This window comes from Myotis yumanensis, unplaced genomic scaffold, assembly GCF_028538775.1.
Source record: "Myotis yumanensis isolate MYYU_CA2020_CCGP unplaced genomic scaffold, mMyoYum1.0.hap1 SCAF_2, whole genome shotgun sequence".
Taxonomy (NCBI): domain Eukaryota; kingdom Metazoa; phylum Chordata; class Mammalia; order Chiroptera; family Vespertilionidae; genus Myotis; species Myotis yumanensis.
Window position 1 is genome coordinate 72806214 of NW_027223753.1, and position 18640 is coordinate 72824853.

General features: G+C 46.1%; 1 long non-coding RNA gene across 1 annotated transcript in view; it reads right to left on the bottom strand.

Moving 5' to 3' along the window:
- Positions 1-6946: 6946 nt before the first annotated feature.
- Positions 6947-18640, bottom strand: part of LOC139001905 (uncharacterized) — a 32825-nt gene continuing 21131 nt past the window's right edge. The window contains exon 3 of the long non-coding RNA XR_011470114.1: positions 6947-7196. This is a non-coding gene — a long non-coding RNA (uncharacterized lncRNA). The remainder of the gene's footprint in view (positions 7197-18640) is intronic.

An 18640-nucleotide genomic window follows, 5' to 3' on the forward strand; every position in this document is an offset into this window, starting at 1 on the left:
TTTGTCATTATTTATCTCTTTTTTGCTTGTTTGTTTCAGCATGAACTTGGTTAACTTGAAAATGCCTGGGTAAGGTTCAGCTCTACGTGTCCGTTCCCCGTCTCCTCCCTGAGCCCAGACAAGCCTGGAGCTGAGTGAGGCTGAGGGAGAAGCGGTCCTCAGCAGACTCTCACTGTTGGCCCTCCTTGTCATATTAGTTATCTTGGGCTGCTATACACAGAACGGGTGGCTTAATCAAAGAAATATATTCTCTCACAGTTCTGGAGGTTTGAAGGCCAAGATCAAGGTGCCAGCAGGTGTAATTTTTTCCTGTGGCTCCTCTCCTTGGCTTATAAATAGATAGCCACCTTCTTGTGTCTTCACACGGCTTTTCCTCTGTGCAGACCTACTCCTGTTGCTTCTTCCTCTTCTTAAGAAAACACCAGTTCTATTGGATTAGGGCCCCACCCAGTGAGTCCAACACTCAATGAGTAGGTTCTTCATAAACATTTTCATTGAGGATATGCATCCTCCTTTCCCCTTGCCCTTTACGCTTCTGCACATCATTTACCCCTCTGCAGCATCATTTACCCCTCTGTAAGCACCTCCATGAACAGGCACTGAGGCTTCTGGTCCATCGGGAGAGCAGCACTGTATAGAGCTGCCAGACTGATCTTGATGTCAGAGTTCAGATCCCCACTCTGGTACCAAGTGTCTAGATGACCTTGAGCAAATCAGTTAGCTCACCTATTATCTCCAGATTGGGCTCAATACTCTTTCACTTCTCTCTCCTCTAGACCCTGGATTTGTCACCAACCCCTGAAACAATTTTGCCTCAGCCTCTGTGTGGCACATCTAGGGGTCAACTAGTAAAATACATCCTGGTAAATGCACGAATTAAATAGCTCTGAGTGGTCTCCATCTCTGCCCAGGTAATATATGCATCACTGGAGATGTTGTTGCTGCTCAGGTGAGAATGGTATAATATTATTGGCTAATTTAGTTCAGGAAGGAATGGAAAATGCAATGCAGAAGATGGTTAATGAGAAGGTAACTCAGGGTACACCAGAAGCTAGGGGTTCCCTCACATGTATTTACTCAACTAACTTTCACTGAGAATCTGCCTTGTTCTAAGCAATGTGATGGGCAGAGCTCGTATCATGGGATTTTCTGATCATGGGATTGGACTTCGCATGAATGATAGGGTTGCAGAAAAATGTCTAAGTCTTGGATTTATTGTTTATTTGTTTTTGACTATGGGCAAGCTACTTAACTTCTCAGTCTCAGTAATTCCATTTTTTAAAAAAAAAGATGAGCCCTGACCGGTTTGGCTCAGTGGATAGAGCGTCGGCATGCGGACTCAAGGGTCCCAGGTTCGATTCCGGTTAAGGGCATGTACCTTGGTTGTGGGCACATCCCCAGTGGGGGGTGTGTAGGAGGCAGCTGATGGATGTTTCTCTCTCATCGATGTTTCTAGCTCTCTGTCCCTCTCCCTTCCTCTCTGTAAGAAATCAATAAAATATATTTTTTTTAAAAAAGAGATGAACCAGGTGTTCTATATGGTTGGTTCTACCACTTTGGCTCCCACCTACTAGAATTCTGTTTTACTGGGAGTGGAGTGTAGAGCCTGCCTAAAAACAAATCTGTACTTTTGAGCTTGATTTCAGCACAGGTTATTCTAGCTGGGAAGATGGGAGGAGAGAGGAATATACTTGTGGTAAAATATTTTTTTGGGGGGAAATTAACCCTACAGTTGACTCAGGAAAACTTGGAAATGAACCTCTCAATGAACCAAATGTTTGCATTCTTATATTGTCCTTTCATGGTGTTATTCACAAGTACCTCACATATGGTAGGAAAGAACCCACTTTTGCATTTTAGTAAAAAAGGGGTACACTGTGGACCCCTAAGGAGATTGACCAAGTGTTCATTTTAAATGCAGACTCAAGGGGCAAAACTCTCATCTGCTGGTGTCACAGATGCAGCAGTCACATGTTTATGTGCTTAGATGTGGGAACCACATTTTGTTATCTTCTTTCTTCCCAGCACCTAGAAGCACAGAGCAGACCCTCAATGGACATAACAGTCCTTATTCTCTAAGTGAAATTGTCTTCATGTCACCAGCTTAAAAAATGAGGCAAAGCCAAATCCAAATTTAAGTACTAACATTGTCCCTAAATTGTTGGAGAGCTAGATTTCATTATTTTCAATAAATCCAGTGGAAGTTGTCCTCACCTTTGGAGTTAGCAATTTAGGCCTTTGGCTCTCCTGGGCCCAGTGGTGCCTCTGTGTTCAGGCTAACTCGGCCTTGGTGCCAGCCTTGATGGCAGCTTGTGTGGCAGGGAGGCTTGGGCTACAGGCCACAGCTGGACTCAAGTGCCAGCTCTGTCACTCACAATCTTGTAACTTTGGAAGGAGCTAACCTCGCTAAGCCCAGCTTCCTCATCTGTAGAATGAGGAGAACACTATGTCCTACCTCAGAGAATCACTATGGAGATTAATTTTAAAAACGCATTAGTTAAAGTCCACAGTGACTGGTATGAAAGTTAAAAGCAGAAAAAATGCTGGCTTGAAGAACAAATGTCATGGGCAGGAGGGAGAATTCTCTATTTCTTTTTTTTCAGGATTTGCACAGCACACTATAATTATTATATTTTTAGAATTATTTTTAATATTATAATTATTTTAAATATTATCACCATATTTTTGAGTTTTGAGCCTCCCTATGAACTTTATCAGGAGACTAAGATGCTCCTGAACTATAGCACAGGTCATTAATTAATCTTCCAGATGTGCTTCTAGAAACCACTGTCTTATATCATTTGAGTGCTTTTGTAAGATCAAAAAGATATTTGTAGTCTAAGACAGGCAGGGAAAAAAAAATATAATTAAAAGCCTCAATTCTTTAAATAAATATTTATAGTGTCTTGTACATTTGTGTTTATCAGCAGTAGCATATCTACACTAATAAAAGAGAAACATGGTAATTAGCGTACGACCGCTACCCTTCCCATTGGCTAATCAGCATATCCTTATGCAAATTAACTGTCAGCCAAGATGGCGGCCGGCAGCCAGGCAGCTGGAAGCGAACATGAGGCTTGCTTGCTCCCGTGACTGCAGACTCCAACGTTCCCCGCCTGCCTTGCAGGCCTCTGAGCTGGCAGTTTGAAACTTTGTAAAAGTTATACATTGTTTCGATTATAGAATGGCAAACAAACCAGCAGCAGAAGCCTCAGAGCTAGAGCCAGAGCTAAAGCTGGCCCAGAAGAAAAAAAAAAAAAAAAGAAAAAAAGGAGTGGTTGGGAGCTTCATTCAAAACCGCCAGCCTGAAAGCAGCCCTCAGCCCCTCACCCAGACTGGCCAGGCACCCCAGTGGGGACCCCCACCTTGAAGGGTGTGTGACCAGCTGCAAACAGCCATCATCCCCTCATCCAGGCTGGCCAGGCACCCCAGTGGGGACCCCCACCCTGATCCAGGACACCCTTCAGGGCAAACCAGCTGGCCCCCAGGCCTCTATCCTATATAGTAAAAGGGTAATATGCCTCCCAGCACCGGGATCAGCGGAGCCGAGAGGTCTCCTGGCACCAGATCAGCATCTGTGTGTGACAGGGTGTGGCATCCCAACCCCCTGATCAGCCCTGCTCTGTGTGTGACAGGGGGTGGTGCCCCAACCACCCCCCCCCCCCCCCCACGGGTCCTGCTCTGTCTGTGACGGGGTAGAGCCATAACCTCCCCATCGGCCCTGCCCTGAATGTGACAGTGGTGGTGCCCCAACCCCCTGATCTGCCCTGCTCTGTGTGTGACAGGGGGCGGTGCCCTAACTCCCCTATCGGCCCTACTCTGTGCGTGACGGGGGAGCTCCCCAACCCCCTGATGGGCCCTGCTCTGTGCGTGACGGAGGGGGGGGGCAGTGCTCCAAACCCCTGATTGGCCCTGCTCTGTGCATCACAGGGGGTGGCACCGCAAGCTCCCCATTGACCCTGCCTTGAGTGTGATAGGGGATGGTGCCCCAACCCCCCAATCAGCCCTACCCTGAGCGTGACTGAGGGTGGCATCCCAACCTCCCAATCCGCCCTGCTCTGTGCATGACAGGGGGCAGCGCCCCAACTCCCCAATCAGCCCTGCTCTGAGCCCGACCAGGGGCTGCACCTAGGGATTGGGCCTGCCCTCTGCCACCCAGGAGCAGGCCTAAGCCAGCAGGTCGTTATCTCCCGAGGGGTCCCAGACTTCGAGAGGGCACAGGCCGGGCTGAGGGACACTCCCTTCCCCCCCGAGTGCACAAATTTTTGTGCACCGGGCCTCTAGTTCTTTATAAAATAATACCTAAAGTCTTTGAGAATCTATATATATAAAAGCCAAGTGACCGGAATGCCAGAACAACCAGTCACTATGACATACACTGATCGCCTCCCCCCCGCCCCCCCCCCCGCCCGCTCTGATTGGGGGTGGGGCCAGCTGGACAACTGCTCGAAGCCCCTCCCACCTGCCAGCCCAGCCCTATCGGACCCCATGAGGACAGGCCAACCAGACCCCACCTGTGCATGAATTTGTGCACCGGGCCTCTAGTATACATATAATTTTCTTGTAGCCATGCCAAAAAATAAAACATAAATAAGTTCTCGATACTGATGAAAATATTTGACAAGTCTTTCCAAACCAATGAATCCAAACACTACACTTCCTCTTTTCCCAGCCTCCCTCCTTCAAGAGAGTACTCTTGTTTTCTTTAGCTCCCAAAGGCACTTTGAATTTATGTACTGGTCATCAGAAAGTAAAATCTCAAGTGTTTCTTCTCTAAAGTATTTAGAAATATTTTAAACTATTACATCCAGAAAAATAGAGACTATATGGCCCTGGTCAGTGTGGCTCAGTTGGTTGGGCATTGTCCTGTGCACTGAAAGGTTGCTGGTTCCATTCCTGGTCAGGACACAGGTCCAGGTTGCAGGCTGGATCCCAGGTGGGGGGCATGCAGGAGGCAGCTGATTGATGTGTCATTGATGTCTCTCTCCCCCTCTCTCCCTCTCCCTTCCTCTTTCTCTAAAACAAAAAATTAATAAAAATATCTTAACAAACAGAGACTATATGAAGATAAGCTCGCTTTGCCTCAACTTATTGGAAACCTAGTGAGCAGTTATCATTTTAAAGCTCCAAAAAGAGATCTTAAGCAGAGTCATTGCCATGTCCTTAGAGGAGGAAAAGAATTATGAGCTGTGTGCTAGAGGTTTCAACCATAGTTGTATTGAAAACAGGAAGGTAAATCTGCCGGATCCTGATTAAGTTTTCTTGAGAAGTGGTTGGATAGCCACACCTGTTGAGCTGCTAGAGACTAAAGTCACAAAAACTTGGGGTTGAGCACCTGGGGAGCTGCTCTGAGATATGTACAGAGGATGTTGCAGTGACCAGACGTGTCTCTGAAGTTTACACACATGTGCAAATTCCTGAGTCCACACCTTAAGATCCAAGGTTCTCGTCAAGTTCTGGGACTCCAAATCTCACTCTCCTTGTAACAATTCCCCTCTCACAAGCATAACTCACATTTTTTCTTGAGTCTGGGGAGCAGGGTGGGGAAGCAGAACAGAACAAAGAAGTCTATGCAAGTGAACTGACCCTTCTATTTTCTTCATCTAGATTAGCATAAAAATCCTGAGTGTCTCTCTCAAATATGTGATTTTTTTAAACAACTTCCCAAAACAGACAATACCCTTTGGACCAATTGTCCATCGGTAGTACAATGAATAATCTGAGTTGTATTCAACACAGTGGAATGGATTATGGCAGTTAGAAGGAACAGTCTAGTGCTAATGAAACATCACAGTGACTCTCATAAACATGGTGTTGAGTGAAGGAAGCGACAGGGTGCACACTATATGCTTCCTTTCATATGAAACATGGAAACAGGCAAACTAGTCAGGTAGTTTCCCTTTGCTGGAGAAGGTATGAAAGGGTCTTCTGGTGATATTCTGGGTTTTTTGTTTGTTTGTTTTTAGTGATAGTTACACAGCTGTGTTTTTTGTAAGAATTTATTAAACTGCATACTACTACTAATATGTATCCTCTGTTTATATTTCATTTCATTAAGAAGCCTTTAAAAATGATTTATGGAAAGCAAGAATCAGTCTATTGGTCACAATCTTTTCTGATTTTGGTCTGACACCCTCACTTAGGTTGTGGCCCTTCTGTCTTTACATCCTAGATCCGGAGAAAGCCCTTTAAGACCTTCCACAATTTTTCAAGATGATATCTCTGGTAACACAATCAGTGTTTGTGATTTTTGGAGGCTTAATGATTTATAGCTTTCTGTATCCAAATTTTATTTTTATTGGAGAGAGAGAGAGAGAGAGAGAGAGAGAGAGAGAGAGAGAGAGAGAGACGTTGTTCCACTCATTTATGCTTTCATTGATTGATTCTTATATGTGCCTTGACTAGGAATGGAACCCATAACCTTGGTGTGACAGGACGGTGCTCTAACCAACTGAGCCACCTGGCCAGTGCCTTGGACACTTCTGGTTGACAAGTTATTATAAACTCTTTAAGGTACTCTTGCTAGGGTCATGTGAGCTGTCAGCTAAACTATTTAGTTCACAAAGATTTTAGGAAGACAGGTTCTCTTTTGGCGAGATTGCAGTGGTGATTATCAGCGGGCATGGGTTTGTGTGTTTACTTAGCTATGTGAGATTGTGAGATTTCTTACAGAGTCACCTCATCTCAGAGGGAAAGTTCAGATGCAAAGAGGCTGGAACACAGGCCACAAAAGGGCCTTCTGAGCACTGAAATGGAAGCAGTTCTTTAAGTATTGTATTTCTTCTTTATTTTTGAACTGATTGGTTGATGATCAATGTTTTCCCATGATTTTTAACAAGCAAGAAAGAAAAGCAAATACATTAATTGATTCACTTTGATAATTTATTCAATGAAAGAACAAAATTGGTTTTAAAAGTTGTTCTGTGGTAGTGATGATGTGGGAATCTGGACATATCTTGAGTTCATCAGAAAGAATATGGTAAGGCAGTTTTAAAATGCTTGAGTCTTTTAAAATGTCAAAATGAAGTGAGCTGTGTATTTTTTTTCTTGATTAAAAATTATGTTTAACTTGTCCAGCATGGCTCAGGGCTTATTTCAGGGTTGTAGGCTGGATCCTCAGTGTGGGGCATGCAGGAGGTAGTAGCAGCCAATCAATGATTCTCTCTCATCATTGATGTTTCTATCTCTCTTTTTCTCTGAAATCAATAAAAACATATTTTAAAAATTATATTTAAAGGAAAACTGAATCCATATGGTTTTATTAACTAATATTGAAGGTTACTAAGACATAATTTGAGACACTATTATATGTTCAAGAAACTTAGGAAAGCTTTAAAGAACACCTTCTCTAAATTCTTTCAAATAAAAAACAATATTTTGCCAAGAAGTTTCTTGAGTTTACTTTTACATCCTTAAACAGATGACTATGTATACCACCAGTGTTCACATTCTTCAAACATCAGAGGCCTCATGTCAGAGGTAAGAAGCTGCTTTGTGCACTTTTTGTCTTTCTAGCCTCATTTAATGATGGGTTAGCAGCCAAAAGAAGCAACTCTTTCTTCAATATTTTAAGAAAACTATTATTAGCTTTGCTTTTAACTTTAACTTATGGAATGTGTTATTAGACACCAAGTAAAATGGAGATAGAAGAACAGAGTTATATAGCCCTGGACCATAAATCAGAACCGAAATACCAAATCTGCTAGGTGCTAGATGTGAGATGATGGGGTTCAGGACACACCTGTAATGGGACACCCTAGGACCATGTACCATGGCCTGCTGATTGTTTTAAGCTGAAGGAATTTGAGAAAATGGCACAAGTAAGAAGGACATCACTCTGACTTTCTCTGCCTTTCTCCCCTGAAGCAGGTCATAAACTCTCATGTGAGACTTGACCCAAAGGAAAGGAGCATCCTTATCTCTAAGAGGAAAGGACACCAAGAAAAATCTGCACAGACAGGCCTGTGTTCACTTTCCCCCCGCTTTCTGCACTTACTAATACCCTCTGTGCCAACACAGTTCTCCACCGTGGCCCGCTCTTCATCAAACCCTGCATGAAGCACCCCAGTTGGTTTCTTCAGGTCTTCATGTCACATGAAACTTATGTGAAGTAAAGTTGTGTGCTTTTTTTTCCTATTAATTTGTCTTTGTCAGTTTAATTTCAGACGCAGCCAGGAGCCCTGAGCGAGTCAAGGAAAACTTTGTTCCTCCCTCAGACAAGCCCTTATTCTCTCTGAGCCTCAGTTTTCAAATCTGCAAAACAGGGTTAGTAACCTGGATGTGGCAAAATGACAGGGCTGTTCTATCAATTAGTTATGAATGTTTTAAAAATTATTTTTGAAAAGGTTTAAAAGTTGCTACTGATTATTTTAAATAATAAAAACAGCAACAAAGAATAATAGATTGGCGCCACTCCTAATGAAAGGCGCTTCCGGTTCAGAAGGAGTTGCCTTTTGGAGGCAGTGGACCTGCTGGGTCCCAGCTTCCCCAGACAGAAGCAGCTCCTTCCTCACTGTCTCCATCCCATGCAGGGTGGTCACTGTGGTATCAGGAACTCGGTCCCCCAACAATAGTGGTCCATGTGGTTTACTGATCTCTCTCTTCTGCTAAGCAGCATATGATATTGTGTTGTATGATTTATGATATGTGTCCACATATTGGTGTTTGTCCACAGTTTGGCTCACAGCCCAAATCCCTTGTAGTTTCCTAAATGAATAGACCAACAGAGGCATCTTTTGTTGTAATATTTGTTTTTGGTCGTCTGTTTCTGAAATCGCTTTAGAGTGATAAATGTGAAGTGGCTATTTTTTGTTATTCATAACAAACCCCCTTTCACCATGTCTGAGTTTATGTAAGTGGATGACTTTAGGAAAGCCCCTAGATAACCACAATGGGTGTGGTGTTGGGGGAGGAGCTAGCTGGTTTCCAAGGGAAGCAACCATATGGTTGGGACTTTCAGACCCCCTCTCCTCCCCCCAAAAGGTTGAATTAATCACCAAGAGCTAATGATTTTATCCATCATGTTTATGGAATGAAGCCTCCTAGAACCCCAAAAGGATGGGGTTTGGAGAGCTTCCAGGCTGGTGAGCACAGGAAGGTGCTGGGCGGGTGGGGCACCTAGAGTGTTCATGGATGGCCGCTCCGTGCCCCCTCACGCATCCCTTGCCCTACACGTCACTTCCATCTGGCTGTTTCTGAGTTACATTCTCTTGTAATAAATTGTTAATATAGTAAGTAAATTCTTTTCCTGAGTTCTGTGAGCTGCTCTAGAATATGATTAAACCCAAGGAGGGGTCTGTGAGAATCTCTGATCTATAGCCAGTTGGCCAGATGCACAATGTGATACAACAGAAAAAGTATATATTGGTCTCTGCCCCAGGATTCCTCGAATAGAGTCCCTAGAACTCTTGTAATTTCCTCCTACGGGATAAGAGCACTAGCAGCACCTTTTGCCCTACAGCTGGGTCTCTGACCCTGGTTTCTGACATAGAGTTTCTATGTCCCTTGGAACTTCCTGGGTGAGAGGAGCACCTTTTGTTCTAATGAGATGATTTTGGTGGCTCTGGGATGAGGGTTGTCACCAGAAACACCGAGCCATGATTAGAAGTTTGGAATGTTCAACCCCACTCCCCATCCTCCTGAGGGGGGAGAGGGGCTGGAATAGAGTTAATGACCCATCGTGCCTACATGATGAAGCCCCCGTAAACATCCCAGAAGTACAGGGTTTGGAGAGTTTTCAGGCTGGTGGACACGTGGAGGTTCTGGGAGAGTGAGCTCAGGTCATGGAAGCTTAGCATCCCTCTCCACATATTTGCCCTTACACATCTCTTCCATCTGGATGTTTATCTGTATCCTTGATCATAACTTTTTATAACAAACTGGTAAACAGTATGTGAACTGTTGTTCTGAGTTCTGTGAGCCACTCTAACAAATTGATTGACTCTGAGGAGGGGATTGTGGGAACCTCTGATTTATTGCTTATTGGTCAGAAGCACAGGTAGCGACCTGGACTTGAGATTGGCATCTGAAGTGTGGGGCAGAGCCCTTAACCTGTGAGATCTGACACTATCTCTAGGTAGCGAGTGTCAGAATTGAGTGGTAAGATTCCCAGAGGGTGTCTGAGAACTTCTTGTTGTGTGGGGAGAAGCCCACACACATTTGGAGACCAGAAGCGAAGTGTCTGAGTGTCAGAAGCGCAGGATAGAGAGTCAAGTGTGGAAAGAGAAACACAGGAGGATCTTCTCCTTGACAAAGCACGAAGGTCCTTTCTAGGGTCAGCCTGAGGATTGTGAGCATAGTTCTTACAGGGAGGCAGGGGCCTGAAGTCCCCAAATGTGATTTTTCTAAAAGAACAAACTGTCGTAGTCAGACGTTCCTTCAGGAACGGATGAAGTAGTCTGACAAAGCTGTGTGATACGCAGGAATGGGGGAGTGGCAGGTGGAGAGGGCTCCAGGCCACTTCTTAGCTGGCCCCGTTGGTCAGCACAACAGCATGTTGTGTCAGACCCCTGGCTTTGACAGTCTGTCTCCATTGACCCTGGCCCAAAGACAGCTCTTCTTTACTTTATTTTTAAATTAAATTTATTGGGGATGACATCGGTTAATACAATTATATAAGTTTCAAATATACAGTTCTGTAATACATCATCTATGTACTGTATCGTCTGCCACCACCCAAAGTCAAATATCCTTCCGTCACCATATATTTGACTCCCTATCCCCTTTCACCCTGGGAATCATCATATTGTGTGTGTCTATAAATTTTTGTTTGTTTCTCTTGTTTGTTGCTTTCAGTTTGTTATCCCACATATGAGTGAAATCATATGGTTCTTAACTTTTTCCTTTGGACTTATTTCACTTAGCATGATATTCTCAAGGTCTATCCATGTTGCTCAAATAGCGGTATTTCATCTTTTCTTATGGCTGAGTAGTATCCCATTGTGTATACTAGTTTATACCACAATCTTTATCCAATCATCTATCATAGGACACTTTGGTTGTTTCCATGTCTTGGCCATTGTGAATAATGCTACAATGAACATGGAGGCACATATATCTTTATGAATAAGTGTTTTCTTTTGAGGGGGGGGAGGGTTAGCTAGCCGGAAGAGGAGTTGCTGGGTCATATGGTAACTCTATTCCCAATTTTTTGAGGTACCTCCATATTGTCTTCCATAGTGGCAATACACCAGCATTGTGTGAGGGCTCCTTTCTCTAGAGAGAGCTCTTCTTGGTTACCCAAAGTTCCTTGGATTCAAAGTAGAGCTAGAGTTCCTTCCCATAGGACCAGGATGTCTGCATCGAAAGCTGCAACCCTCTAAGACTATTAGTTTTGTGTCACCTCCCAAACTAGCACTCTGCTTAGGTTTGGTTTTTCACGAAGACCTGCAATTCACTGAATACTGAAAGCATTTCGCAGTTTCTGTGTCTGTCCTCATGAACGTGAAGCAGAGTTTATACAAAGTGACTAATTTTGTAATTTCTCAGGATGCTTGCCTATCCAATACAGATTGCCAAAAACTGTTCAGCCAGAACCAAAGGGTCACCAACATTAAACACAATACCCTCAGGTACTTCTGTTGAAGGGTCTGCCTTAGCCAGACAGGATCCTCTTTCTCTCCCTCTTTCCGCAAGACCTCATCCAGCCACAGGAAATGGCCTGGGATGGGCCGTTGACCCAGGGTCATGTATAGTCTGTCCAGCAACCTCAATATAACTGAGCTCAAAATGATGAGCTCACCCAGGAGTTTCAACTAAAAATAACAAGAGGATGAGTTAGCATCAGGAGATGAACACAAAAGGGGTTCAGAGGATGAAGCGAGGACCACGCAGGGTCCATGGTCATGGCCCAAAATGAAGGGTGGGCAGGAGATAAAACCCAAAGTAAGCACAGGACGGGAGGCCAACATACGCCGGAGCAGAGAGAAAGAACATGTTAGAAGGGAGAACGGCAGAAAACAGTAACTAAGGACATTTCCTGAAGATTCTGTTTCTTTTCCTGGGTTCTCTGCACTCCTGATAATAAACCTCTGTTCTTTCTATTTGACCTGAATATATATCTATTTCTGAGGCCCTGAAACCAGGGGAGTCAGAGCAGATGCCTGCACTCCTCCCTTCCCTCCCTTCCACCCAGGGATTGGGCCGGGGCGGAGAAAACCTCAGATTATTCATATTAGTATCCTGGGTGCTAGTAGGGCTTGCTAACTCATCAGTGACCCTGCAAATCTTCCACGCCTCCAGTTGATATGTCTCTAAATTATGGGGCTGAATAATTACACCCACCCCCCTCAATTCTAGCCCTTTTAGCCATTTGTAAGCAGGGCTCTCCTGGCTGAGAAATAGAGAGAGAAACGTCTTTGGTCCCTATGGCTTTCCCCCTGGGATTTGCAAGGAGGGGAGGAGGGACTTCAACAAGAAGGCGTTTGGGATTTCTCTACCGTAGGAGACAGAAACTAGAAAAGCCCCATCATCCTGGGACACAGACTAGTCTTTGATTTTGTCTATCGGGCTGTTGGCCATTAAAAAAAAAAAGGCTCAAGTAGTGAGCTTCAGGGCAGTTCCAGTGCTGAGTGATTAGACCAGTAACTGTCAGGCACGGTCCCCAGAGGGATGGATGTGAATCTCTCCTCCGTGGGAGGAGCACAGGTGCCTGTGCCTGCTGGGGAGCAACTGCCAGGACCCGCGGACCTCCCAGTGTGCTTTCATCTTTCTATCTTCCACGCAGGGTTTTATTGCACAATCAAATGCTTGATGGTGGTTTTGCACGTAGAAGTTCACTGCAAGTTGATTTCTTCAGTTAGTTGCTCTGAGAAAGAGTTACCTAATTGTAAACTTGCACTGTGATTGAATTTAAACGCCAGGCTGATCTGACTAGCTCTGCTTTTTTCATTCTTTTCTACCTTGAAGAGCATTGGAAGCTACTTATGAGGAAATCCTTTCTGAAAACATTGCAGCTCATTCCTTTCATTCTTACGGAAAATCTGACTGTTGAGCCCTCACTGCAAAAGCAATTGGAATCCAGGCTGTGGGCTGAAGGAACAGACGGTGTGTCCCCTCTCAGAGTGGAGGGGACTGGCCAGCTCAATGGCAACAGAAATTCCTAACTCACAGGTCACTGCAGGTGTCATGCTAATTCGAGGAGCTCTGACTCATCACTCTCACCCCACTTCTGAGAGGCCCAGGAGCCAGTTCCCTGTTCTGGGGCAGCACAGTGGCTGGGACTTAGAGACTTAAAAAGAAAAAAAGAAGTCCCATGCTCTCCCTGCCAAGCAAGAAACAGAGGCCCATTTGTGTGGCTACTCTTTGGTCATCCTGCCGCTGTTCCGGAATAATTTGCTCCATGAAAAGAGTAGGCAGGAACCCCAAGTTGCTGCTCCATGGACTCCCACCCCCACCTCTCATGGATCTTCTTCCATCTGAGAGGTAATTCCCATCAGAGGAATGTCTCCAGTTTACTTCAGAATAAAACCCCCTTTAGAAACGAGCGTCCAAGCATTCCCACAGACAAGAGCCCTGGCTAGCACGTGTGCTGGTGCCCCTTCCCTGGTGGGAGGGGGAGCCTGGGCCTGATGGTTTGCAGATGACTCAACACTGTCACTAAGTAACCATCTCTACCCCCCAGTCCAGGACAAGCAAGAAGAGAAGGGACAAGGCCACTTATTTCTCAGTCCTTGCTCATGGACAGTCACAGTTTTGTCTGAATAGACTGAACACATAACAATGACCTTGGACTTGCCTGACCTAGGGCTTGCTCTAGTGGGAATGATGTCTTTCATGACAGTGAGAGATCAGCCATGGGCTTAAAGCAGACGGGTCACTTCCTGCAGCCCAGGGCCCAGGGTTTACACACATTAGTTCACTAAGCCTCACCAGCCTGGGAGAACTCAGCTTTATAGATGATGGACTTGGAGCTCAGAGGGGAGTGACTGGGCTAAGATCACAGAAAACGAGCAACTCAGGCAGCCTGGTGCCAGGCTCTGGCTGGTCTAATGGGCTGGCCCGTCCCCCGCATGCACTGCAGCGGCCAGACTTCTGTCTCACCGATGGGGAAGGAAGTGCGGCAGCCAGTTCTGCAGGTACTGGTGTTTATTCATAGACTAAATATTTGCTGATTAAAAACTTCATTGAGTTGCTCACCAGCCCACATGATTTGATTTCTTTCTGGCCACAGCATTTACTGTTTATCCACGTAGTTCTGTTCTTTTGGTGTTTATGGAATAAGCTGAAGCTCCCTGGCTTCACATAGAGGGGATGAAGCCAGGCCTTCATGATGGTGAGGAGAGAATTACGTTCTTTCACCTCCTCCCCTCCTCCCCAAAGCATATCTCTCCAGTCCACCAGGTGACAGTACCCCATAGGCACTGTAGCTCAAATCAACTTCCTGCCCGAAAACTCATCTCATCCTCCCAGATACTTCCTTCGTGATTCATCCCTACAGTTCCTCGCTCCCCTTCCCGCTCTCAGGGCACCCTGGGTGATGTAGTGGCCACTGCAGCACACCACCCAGATCCCCTAATTAAAGGACTTGTCCCAGCTGCTGGGGTGCTGTCCAGCACCCAGGGCTTGCCCCTGGTGCCCAAATCATGTCCCTTTCTGATGGCCCACACCAGTGACTGGCCAGTGCAGTGTGTGACATTATCTCACCTCACTCTGAAGGGCCTTTCCAGCACACTGCAGCTCCACATCTCCTCTGTCCATCCTACTTCCTCCCGTCCCTTCCCCAGATGGTCCCTAAGGGCACCCTGCCTGCTGGGCTCTGTCTCAGAGTCTGCTTCTGGGGGGGAAGGGGACAACTGCCACATTCTCCCTCAGACCTTCTCTGTATATGACTGTCTTGCCCTTTAGACTCTAAGCTCCTCAAGGGCAGAGCTGAAACTTATTTCCAAATCCACAGAGCCTACTCCAGGCCCTGACATGCAGGAGATGCTCAGGAGATGTTTGTGGGATGAATGGATGTAGTCACTTAAAAGCTATTGTGAGAGGAGAGGAACTGAAAGACAGGTGCCTGTGGATGGGGCGCCTCGGCCAAGGTCTGGTCTTTAGTATCGCCCTCCCAGAAGAGTATTCATTGCCATCATCTCCCAAGCTACTCTATTGTTCAAACTGGGACTTGGCTGGACTCCTTCCTCTCCTCCCAAATTCTATCTTTCTGGACTAAAAACTGAGTTTGGGGTGTGGTCCTACAGGAGCCACCGAAGTAAATGAGAAGCTGTGTCAGCAGCCCAGCCATGTGCGCCTAGAGGCTGGCTACTCCAGAAAAATAACCCTGTGCTCTGTAGCTCCCTCCATGTGTAGATATTTTCTCTTAGTTGATTTCTATATATTTTAACTTTCGTAATTTTTAAAAGTACCCTATTTCAGATAAGATAAACAAATGTGCTATGCACACCTGGCCAGGTAAGTCCGAGGGGCTGCCTGGCAGGGTGGCCACAGTGCTGGTCCAGATGGAGGAATGTCATGTAGACGTGGGCAGATAGCAACCAAGGCGAGGAACTTGGGAAGAACAGCGATTCCTTTCCATGCTCCTTCCTTGAAGGCAGTTCAGAATCAGGGTTCCTGTCTCCCTTACCCCAGATTCAGGGGTCCTCAAACTATGGCCCGGGGGCCACATGCGGCCCGCCGAAAACATTGATCCGGCCCGCCGGGTGTTTTTGCCGCCACTGCCTGTCCTGCTTAGCAGTCGACTCGTCCCGGGCCCGCAGTGCGCATGTGTGGAATGTCTGAGGGACAGTGAACTGGCCCCCTGTTTAAAAAGTTTGAGGACCTCTGCCCCAGAGGGAGGAGCTGAGCTCTGAGAGGAAAAGCTCTCCTGAGCTTGACATGAGGGACCCGGGTGGGCACTTTGAAACTCCATAGGCCTCAGCTATAGCCCTTTATGACATCAGGATTATTACATCAGGGGCTTCAGGACGATCGTCCCACATCTACTTTTGAAGTAGCTTGGGCCCAGCCACCACCCCTTGTAGAGGTTGCTTGCGGGACTCTTTAGGAATTGGAATGGACTTGGTCCAATGGAAAAAATAGACACAGAATCATGTTACCTCATGAAGGATCTGTTCCCTCCCCTGAGCAGGCACATTCCTCATGTCATCTCAACTCAGAGTGGCTCCCTCTGACAGGACACTGGGGGCCTTCCTGAGGGAGGATGAGCCTCTGGTGGGCAGCTGTATTTGTGTGGCCATCAACATATAAACAAGAGTTGCCTGCGTGCTGCACAGCAGACTCATAGGGTAATCAAAATGCATCCTTATTTGTGTCCTTCAGGGTTCCTTATGATCCGTTTACTCTGGGTGATCCTTCCCACCCCCGGACAAGAACTCCAGCAAGCCCCAAGAAGATTTTGCTTATTTTGAGGTAAGGGACAATCCTAGAGTCACTTTAAACAGTAAGTACAGACTCCATTCAGCAAGGAGCATGTCCACTCCATGAGAACATCAAAATTCTGAACCTGATAAGGTGTCAGACCCTGTCTCCTTCTCCAGTGGGTCCCCTGTGGGCTGGAGGCAGCATGGAGAACTGGGTGGTGGTCTTGTTGACTTCTCTCCAGGTGAGGAAAAGTCTCACTTCAATAAGCTGGTCTCACCTTGCGGGACCTGCCGGTCATCTAAAGCTGGCTGTCCTTCTCTTGGGATGCTTTCCTGAGCAACTTATAGGTTCCCCTCCAGGCAGCCCTCCCTGGCAGTGCCCTTGTTCCCAAGTCAGGGCATCTCTATTTGAGGGGTTACTGGCACTGCTTCAGCTCTTGGACATTTACCTCCAACTTCTCACTGCTGAGGCCTGTCCTCCAAGAAGCCCCTAGGCCAAGATCCTGGATGGCCCCCATGAAATGTCTCTCCTTATAGTCAGTGGCCCCAACACTATACAACTCTGACCTCAACAAACTTGGAGTGTGGCCAACCCTGCCATAGCAGCAGTCTCCTGGCTCAGCTTCCCTACTTCAGGGAAGAGAGGGGATGGTGCATAGCACAGCGTCCTCCAAACAAAGCCTCCTCAGTGAATCCTCTCTCCTCCCACCCTCTTAGCTCCTTTTATTCTCTAAGAGGTGAGGAAGTTCTAGAATAACTCTATGACATTGGTAGTTTTATTTTGTGTAAGTGTATTTTATTTTAATCCTCACCCGAGGACATGCTAGAGAGAGGAAAGGAGAGAAACATCCATATGAGAGAGAAACATTGTTTGGTTGCCTTCCATATGTGCCCCAGCCGGGGATCGAACCTGCAACCTGCATATGTGCATTGACCAGAAATTGAACGGCAACCTTTCTGTGCAAAGGATGATGCTCAACCAACTGAGCCACTCCAGCTGGGCAACACATTGGTAGTTTTTATAGAAAGAAATTAAGGCTCAGAAATTTATCCTCATTTGGTTTGGATTTTGATGCATATTGCAACCCCCCTCCCCCCAAAGCAATAATGGCTTAAATAATATAGAAGTATACTTCTCTTACATCTGAAAGAAGTTTGGAGATAGAAAAATCCAGAATTTATAAGATATTACATAGTGTCAGGATCCCAGCTCCTTCTATCTTATTGCTCCGCCATCCTCAGCATTAGCTCCTACTTCATGGTCCTAGACAGCGGCTTAAGCTGCAGCCACCCCCTCTGCATTCCAGGCAGTAGGAAGGAAGCAAAGAAGGGTGCCCCCTTCTGCTTTTAGGACACTTCCTGGAAATTTCACACACATCACTTTCACTTATAACTCATTGACCAAAACTTAGTCTCACTCAAGGAAGGTTGGGAAATGCAATCTTCATTCTGGATGGCCATTTAAAAAACAGAGCTTCTGTTACCAAGGGAGTAAAGAATGGATATTGTGCTAAACAGTTTTTGCCATGGGCGTTAAATAACTTGCCCCAAGTGTTCCAGTTGAACACTGTCTGCAGAAGGTACTGGCCATACCAGAGGGAAGAAGCAGTAGGACGTGGAGATGGGTGGGAAGTGGGTGGAAGGTGGACACTTAGCATATCTGCCCTGCGGTATGGAAAATGGCTCCAGGGTCTCCTACTTGCTTTACTGAAATTCCACTTGCTTTGCCAGGAGTCCCATGGCTTTAGCTAGTCACTGGAATCTTCACTGCCACCTCACTTCGGCCAATGGATACTGGTGAGGAAAAATGCCAAGGTCAGTGTTGAAAGTGTGGGGAGGGGTAAAAAGTAGAGCAATTTTTCTTTCCCTTCAGCTTCCTGTCGCCTGGATTCTCTTTGAGAATGGTAGACTCATGGTTCCATTCTACTTGTGCTAATATGTAGGGTGCTTCTACCCCATGCAAGACTCTGGGCAGGCCCCGGAGGATGCAGAGGGGAGTGGACAGGGTCCCGTTCTCCAGGAGCACAGACATGTACACAGATAACTTAAGGGAAGGCCCTTGGAGAGATAAAGTGAGATGAGAGATCAGGGTAGGGGGTTGGGGACAGTGTTCAGGGAGGAGAAGGCATTTGAATTTGACTTTGAAGATTAGTTAGAATAGTAATTAAAGTAACTGGGAAGATGGTCAAAGTGCACCCCAAAGAGAGAAAACAAAATAATCAAGAAAACAGAGAGAGCCTAAGGAAAAAGAATGAATCTAGAACCATTGGAGTTTAGGGAGACTGTGAGGCAAGGAGGCTCAGGATCAGACATGGGTGTGGTGGGTGAGGTGAAAG